The 6,621-nt window shown below is 38.9% G+C and overlaps 1 protein-coding gene across 16 annotated transcripts in view; it reads right to left on the reverse strand.

Moving 5' to 3' along the window:
* Positions 1-6,589, reverse strand: part of ASB15 (ankyrin repeat and SOCS box containing 15) — a 55,869-nt gene extending 49,280 nt beyond the window's left edge. For 7 of the 16 annotated variants that reach the window (XM_085005960.1, XM_013985656.3, XM_085005958.1 and 4 more), the window contains exons 1-2: positions 6,314-6,589; positions 6,044-6,193 (exon numbers count right to left, since the gene is read on the reverse strand). The gene's annotated coding sequence lies outside the window, so the exon portion shown is untranslated. Of the gene's footprint in view, positions 1-432; positions 531-3,186; positions 3,351-6,043; positions 6,194-6,313 lie in introns of those variants that run through there. The other 9 variants (XM_085005957.1, XM_085005955.1, XM_085005967.1 and 6 more) reach the window with 6 other exon arrangements.
* Between the last annotated feature and the right edge of the window lie 32 nt (positions 6,590-6,621).

Raw genomic sequence — 6,621 nt, forward strand, 5'->3', positions numbered from 1 at the left:
AAATTTTCCCAGCAGGAAACTAACAGGTACTGTCTAGGAAAACTGGAAACCAAGACAGTAATGTAATACTATAAATATAATCTTGAAACAAAGACTAAAGCCTTCCCAAATCTCTAAAGAATTACATAAAAAATAGAAACAGAGGAGTTCTTCTAGTGCAGCATGTTAAGAATCTGGTGCTGTCACTGCAGCAGCTTGGGGCACTGCTGTAGTGTAGGTTCGATCCCTGGCTTGGGAACTTCTGCATGCCTCAGCCAAAAAAAATAAAATAAAATAAAAATTAATTAATTAATTAAAAACCGGATTGTACAGAAGACATTTTTAAAAACTAAAAAAGCCAGAGCAAACATATCTATCATACATTAAATGTAAATGAGCTTAACATGGACTAAGGAAAAGGATCAATTTGACATAATTATGGTGGATTCTTACCTTTCTCTCTGTATTTTTCTCCCTTGTGTGTCTTAACTTAGAGCCCAAGGGAGCTGGAAGTTAATAGAGTAGAATCTAAATCAAAAAGTCTTCCAAGACTGAAATAAAAAAATAAAGCTAAAGTAAAATCAAGAGTCTTGTGGAGGAAAATGAGACTGGAAATACTTAAGCATGTTATGAACTGCCTGTTACTGGGTAAGAAATGAATCCATTCTTCAAGAAAAAATATGGATACAATATATTTTGAACAAAACATAGTAGATTGGAGTTCTCTCTGTGGTATAATGGGATTGAAAGTGTCTCAGCAGGGCTGGGATGCAGGTTTGATCCCCGGTTAAGGATCCGGTATTGCCACAGCAAAATAGGTTAAAATTGTGGCTGAGATCTGAGCCCTAGCCCAGAAACTCCATATGCCATGGGGCGGCCAAAAAACAAGGAAAACAAAAAAACCCAAACAAAACACAATAGGTTGAGGGTGTAACTGCTTAGCTATAAGAATGAATTGCTAGAGTAAATAGATTACTAAAAAGTAACTAAAAATTAAATAATGTAGCCTCAGGCCAAAGATATGCACATGAAGAATAAAGAACGGCTTATGTCCAACTTCTTAGAGCCTGGCTGAATATTTTCCTTCAGGGATCTTTAAGTCTGAAATGCCGAAAGTAAAAACAAAATATTGATGGTAAAAAAAATTTGGAGGGGGAGTGGTTCTCAAGGCCAGGTTTCTTCCATCACTTATCATCTCTGATGAGTCCCTCAGTGCTTTAACAATGATCGAGGTATACTTGTTAGGTAACCTATTCTCTGTAGACAATGGCATGGGAAAGTACAAGAAGTAAAAATCATGTTTTCTGCTCTCAGAATTAGCAAAGAGGAAGCAGAGATCAAACTATTTCGAACTTAGAGTACATAGGGAATCAGAGAAACGAGAAATGGGTGAGCTTAAGTTAGTGGTGTGCTAGTAATGGTTTTTTGTTTATTTTATTGAGGTGTAACTGACAAAATTATAAATATTTTGTGTATATTTAAAGTGGACAATGTGGTGATTTGACGTACCTATATACTGTGAAATGACTGCCACAATCAAGTTAATACACCCATCACCCATCACCTTACCACTTTTTTTTTTTTTTTTTTTGGTGAGAAGAGCCTGTACAAATGGTAAAGAAACACATGAAAAGATGTTTAACATCAGTAAGCCATTAGGGAATTGCAAATTACAGCCACAATAAGACATAACTACACATCTGTCAAAATAACTAAAAAAAAAAAAAAAAAAAGGTTGCAACACCAAATACTGACAAAAATGTGGAAAACTGGATTGCTCATGCCAGGGATCAAACCTGTGTCCTCACAGATGCTAGTCAGATTCATTTCTGCTGAGCCACAAAGGGAACTCCTAATCAGTATATTCTTATTATAGTTATGTTAATAAATATTTGAGTCTCTTAAAATAGTTTCCTCTCCTTAAACAAACTTCCTGCTTTTCACCACTTCTTTTCTTGCTTGCTTTTAAATGGGGAGCAGCAGCATTTGTTACACAGACATGGAGCTAGATATTCCCCACAGGCATCTTTATTATTCAATTCTCCCATAAGTTCTGTTTTTCAATAGAGATATCTATGTTTACTCTCAATGCTAAACCTAATCCAGATCTGGGTGGGAGTGTTGGAGAGCCCCATTTTCACACATTAAATAACTCAAACACAGTGAAGTCCATAGCCACTCGGCTACAACTGGGTAATGGCTTTTATCAGAGTTACAGCCCAATTTAGAATGAGATTCTAAAAACCACCATATTGCAAACACCCAATTATCTGGCTATGGACATTTTCAAGAATTAAACATAGTATAGATAGAGAAGAAGAAGGGAAAAAACCCAAATCGTTTTGAACGTGCCTCATATGAATGGAGGCTCAAGAGATGGATAATATCCAACGTTTTAGAATTTTAACATATTGGTCTATTCTAAGAACGAGTAAAATGGTTTTATTTCCTCCAAATTGGGAGAGGAAAAAACAATCCCTGAGTGGAGATTATTTTCATCTCTTCTCCCTGATCGTGAAAACTAAGGAGAAACTGACCAAGGCAATACTTGTTCCCTCCAGACTTTTCAGGAATGACTCCTCGTGTCCTGAAAACCAAGATGTTTTCTTCCTTTTCCGTCATTTGGTCTCATGATTCTCTCAGGTAAAAGCTCCCTCGGCAGAACTCCAGAGCCATACCTTCTAGGCAAATATTCTAACTGCCTAAATTTGGTAAGATCCAGCCCTTCCCAAAAGAGGCTGTGTCATTAAGAGGCAGCATAAGAGGTCCTAACTCTTCCAGTTAATTAACTTTGGAGAAAAAGATCACCCTTATTGGATAGGTTAGAGGTCCTGCAGAGCAAACTGTGTAAAACGTGAGCTCCAGATTTTAGGTCTAAGTCACCTGGCCTCCTAACTTTATTTACAGAAGAATTTACCAGCATCTATCTCCTTCCTGAGGAGAATTCCAACATTTACCCCTCTGGGAACTCTTATCAGAGAATGCATGCATTTGGTGCTCCTGCTACTCATATCAAGGTATTCTCCAATCCCCTTCTGATGTCACAGATGCCAAGGTTGATTTTTCTTTGTAGCTAATTCTACTGTCACCAGCCTAGGACACCACTATCAAGCCCCCTTCATATACAGCCTCACACCTCCGCCAAGGGATTGGCTCAGAAAACCTACACTTTTCCCCACCACATAGTACTAGTTAGCTATGCAGTACCTCAGCCAGGGTCAGCGAGGTCTGTTTAGCCGTGATGTCTTTAGCAAATACGGTACAGCAGAAGCTTGAACCCAAAGTTATAACCAACGAAAACACATGCCTCTTTTATAATCTCATGATTCTACATTCTAGAACACACACCACAATGATGAAATTCTTAGAACCTGGAGAGACAGGGAACAAAGACCGTGACTTCATAAATTTCCATTCATCTATGTTCCAGTGCCTATGTCAACATTACCTGGTTTGAAAACCAAGGACATTTCCTCCCTTCCTAATATGGTTTCCTGAGTCTAGTCTAATGTGTCCAAATACATCTATTTCCTTTGTAGGAGCAAATGGGTGCATCAGATGGTTTGTTCCAAATCAACAGTTTCTTTATGTATGTGTGTACATCCATGCACACAGGTTTGTGTATCTTTAAAGTGGCATTTAGAGTTCCTGCTGCGGCGCAGTGGGTTATGAATTTGGCTGCAGCAGCTCAGGTCGCTGTGGAGGTGTGGGTTCAATCCCTGGTCTGGTGGAGTGGGTTAAAGGATCGAGCATTGCCACAGCTATAGTGTAGTTGCACTGTGGCTTGGATTCAATCCCTGGCCTGGGAACGTCCATATGCTACATGTGTAGCCATAAATTTTTTTTTAAAATGCCACTAATGCCTGCATGTTCACTACTATATATTTCTTCTGCCTAAATAGTAATTGTGGATGACTCAAATACTAGAAGTTGGAAATTATTATGGAAGTTATGGTAAAGCCTAATTCTTGGGTTATTTGAACTGGAAAGATTATACCCCCATGGTTCATGTTTCTAAAGGCAGCAATCCTAAGAGAAGAGAGTTGCATGTGATCAAATTAATCTATTAGTGTGAATGTATAGTACTGTAACAAAGTGCCACAAACTGAGTGGCTTAAATAGCATAAACAGTATTAGCTCACCCATTTGGAGGCTAGAAGCCCAAGATCAAGGAGTCAGCAGCGTTGGTTTCTTCTAAGGACTAAGAAAGAGAATCCATTCTACGCTTCCCCCCTAAGTTCTAGTGGTTTTCTAGAAATCTTTGATGTTCCTTGCCTTGTAGAAACATCATCCCAATTTTGCCTTCGTCCGTGCTGAGTGTTCTTCCCGGGTACATCTCTTTGTGTGCAAATTTCCCCCTTTAATAAGGACACCAGTCATACCTGACCAGGGCTCATGCCAATGACCTTATCTTAACTAATTATATCTTCCATGACTCTGTTTTCATATAAGGTCATATTCTGATGTAGTGGGGTTAGGGCTTCCACATATAACTTTTGAGGGGGCACACTTCAACTCAAAGCTCTCTGTCATAGTTTTGAATATCTTCAACTAACTACTGTAAAATTATCCTCAGAGTGATTATACCAATTCACTCCTACCAGCGGTGCTAACACTTCTGTCAGTCCTTAATTTTTAGTATTGTCAGTCCTTAATTTTTGTCCATAAGATGCCAGTAATATTACAATTAATTTGCATTTCCTTGTGTATTAGGGAAGTTGAGTCCTTTTCATGTTTATTGACCACTCCTATTTCCATTTCTATCAACTGCTTATTTATTTCTTTTGCCTATTATTCTCTTATATTCACTAAAAATACATTACTTGAGTGCCTATTATGTGCCAGGAACTATTTCAGTCACTTGAGATATGGTAGGAAAAAATTTCCACCCACATATGGCTTATATGCTAGAAAGAATGATAAACAAAAACAGAAGATAATTAGCATGTTAGAAAGTGATGAGGGCTATGAAAAAAACTGAAGCAGAGAAAGGGTAAGGAGTAACTCAGTGGTGATTTGCAATTTTATTTTACTTTAATTAATTAATTTTTTAGGGCTGCATCTGCGGCATATATAAGTTCCCAGGCTAGGGGTCCAATTGGAGCTGCAGGTGCCAGCAGCCTATGCCACAGCCATGGCAACTTGGGATCCAAGCTGCATCTGCAACTTATTCTGAGGCTCGCAGCAGTGCCAGATCCTTAACAGTGAATAAGGCCAGGGATCAAACCCACATCCTCATGGATACTAGTCATGCTCTTAACCCACTGAGGCACAACGAGAACTCCATGCTTTGCAATTTTAAATCTCATGGCTAGAGCGGACCACATTGAGAAGATGATATTGTGTAAAGATTTGAAAAAGGTGAGAGTGAGTCATGTGCCAATCTGGTGGAAGGGTTTTCCAAGAAAAGGGTTAGAAGAGCAGCTACCTGTGTAGGGAGAGGGGAATGGAGGTTAGGTCTGAGAGGTGAGGGGCAAGGGAGCAATTATGCGGACACTGTAGGCAGATGTAAGGACTTCAGCTTTTATACCTTGAGTGAAAAATCACGGAAAAATTTTGAGCAAAGTACTTCTAAAAAGCTACAAAGTTGAGAATAACAATAGCAAAATAAAAAAACTAGTAACAAAAATTACTTGTGTGGTACTATGTTCCATGCACTGAACCAGGCACTTTACATATGTTAATCCACTGAATATATTCCAGAGAGTGAGGCAAGAATGGAAGCAGAAGGACCTGTTCTGGTTGGTTTTTGTTTGTTTGTTTGTTTTTTTACTAATTTATGGATTTACTAATTTTACTAATTTATGTATTTTAGGCACCGCTTATCTTTTGGTAAGTATATGTGGTTGCAAATATCTTCTCCTATTCTGTGGTTGTTACGTTATTTAAGTTTTGCCTTTTACTATTCATATGTAAATACAGTTTTTTCTCAATTTGTTATGCTGGTCTCCCATTGACTTTTTAAGCAAATTCCCTTTTTAGCTTCAGTCACCCTACAACTTTTGATTATTTCCTCTTCCCCACTACCATTGCACTTGGCACAAACCTCTTTTGGAACACTTACCAAATTGTGCATGTCGTCATTGTTCTGTGAATTCCAGGATGTGAGATCCTGTCTTTCAAATTATGTCCCAGAAACTAACACATAATGGGTATTCAATAAATGTTTGTAGAGGCAAGTGGAAAAAAATGGTATGGTCTGGTATCACTTCACCTAGGAAAATGAGAAAATGGATGAGGTACTTCAGGGAGCGAAAAGAAAGAGAAAAGGCTTGTGATAAGAAATGTCTTCCGGCTCTGCTCTAGCTCATAAAACTGAAAATACTGTACCAACCTTTGCACCCAAGAGATTACTTAGACGATAACTCCGCGACCACCCTCCTCATACTGCAGACTACGCTTTGGAAGGGAGGAATTCGCCAAAGGTTAAGTCAAATGCAGGTGCCTAGAGAGACTTTGTCGAAGCTTTTTTGTAGTTTGGAGTGCTCTCCTCACCCTTTGAGTAACCAGTCAGCGTGAGAGGGACAGGACCTCAGACCTAAGACATCTTAACAGAACCCTTTCCTGGAGCACCCGGTTTAGGTTCTGGTGCACTCATTGCGCATGCGTCAATTTTCCCTTTAGAAATGGGCGGGGCAGAGC

The sequence above is a fragment of the Sus scrofa genome, chromosome 18 (assembly GCF_054392235.1).
Source record: "Sus scrofa isolate SSC_HxYL_T2T_F1_AM1 chromosome 18, Sscrofa_HxYL_maternal_Yorkshire_Landrace_v2.0, whole genome shotgun sequence".
Classification (NCBI taxonomy): domain Eukaryota; kingdom Metazoa; phylum Chordata; class Mammalia; order Artiodactyla; family Suidae; genus Sus; species Sus scrofa.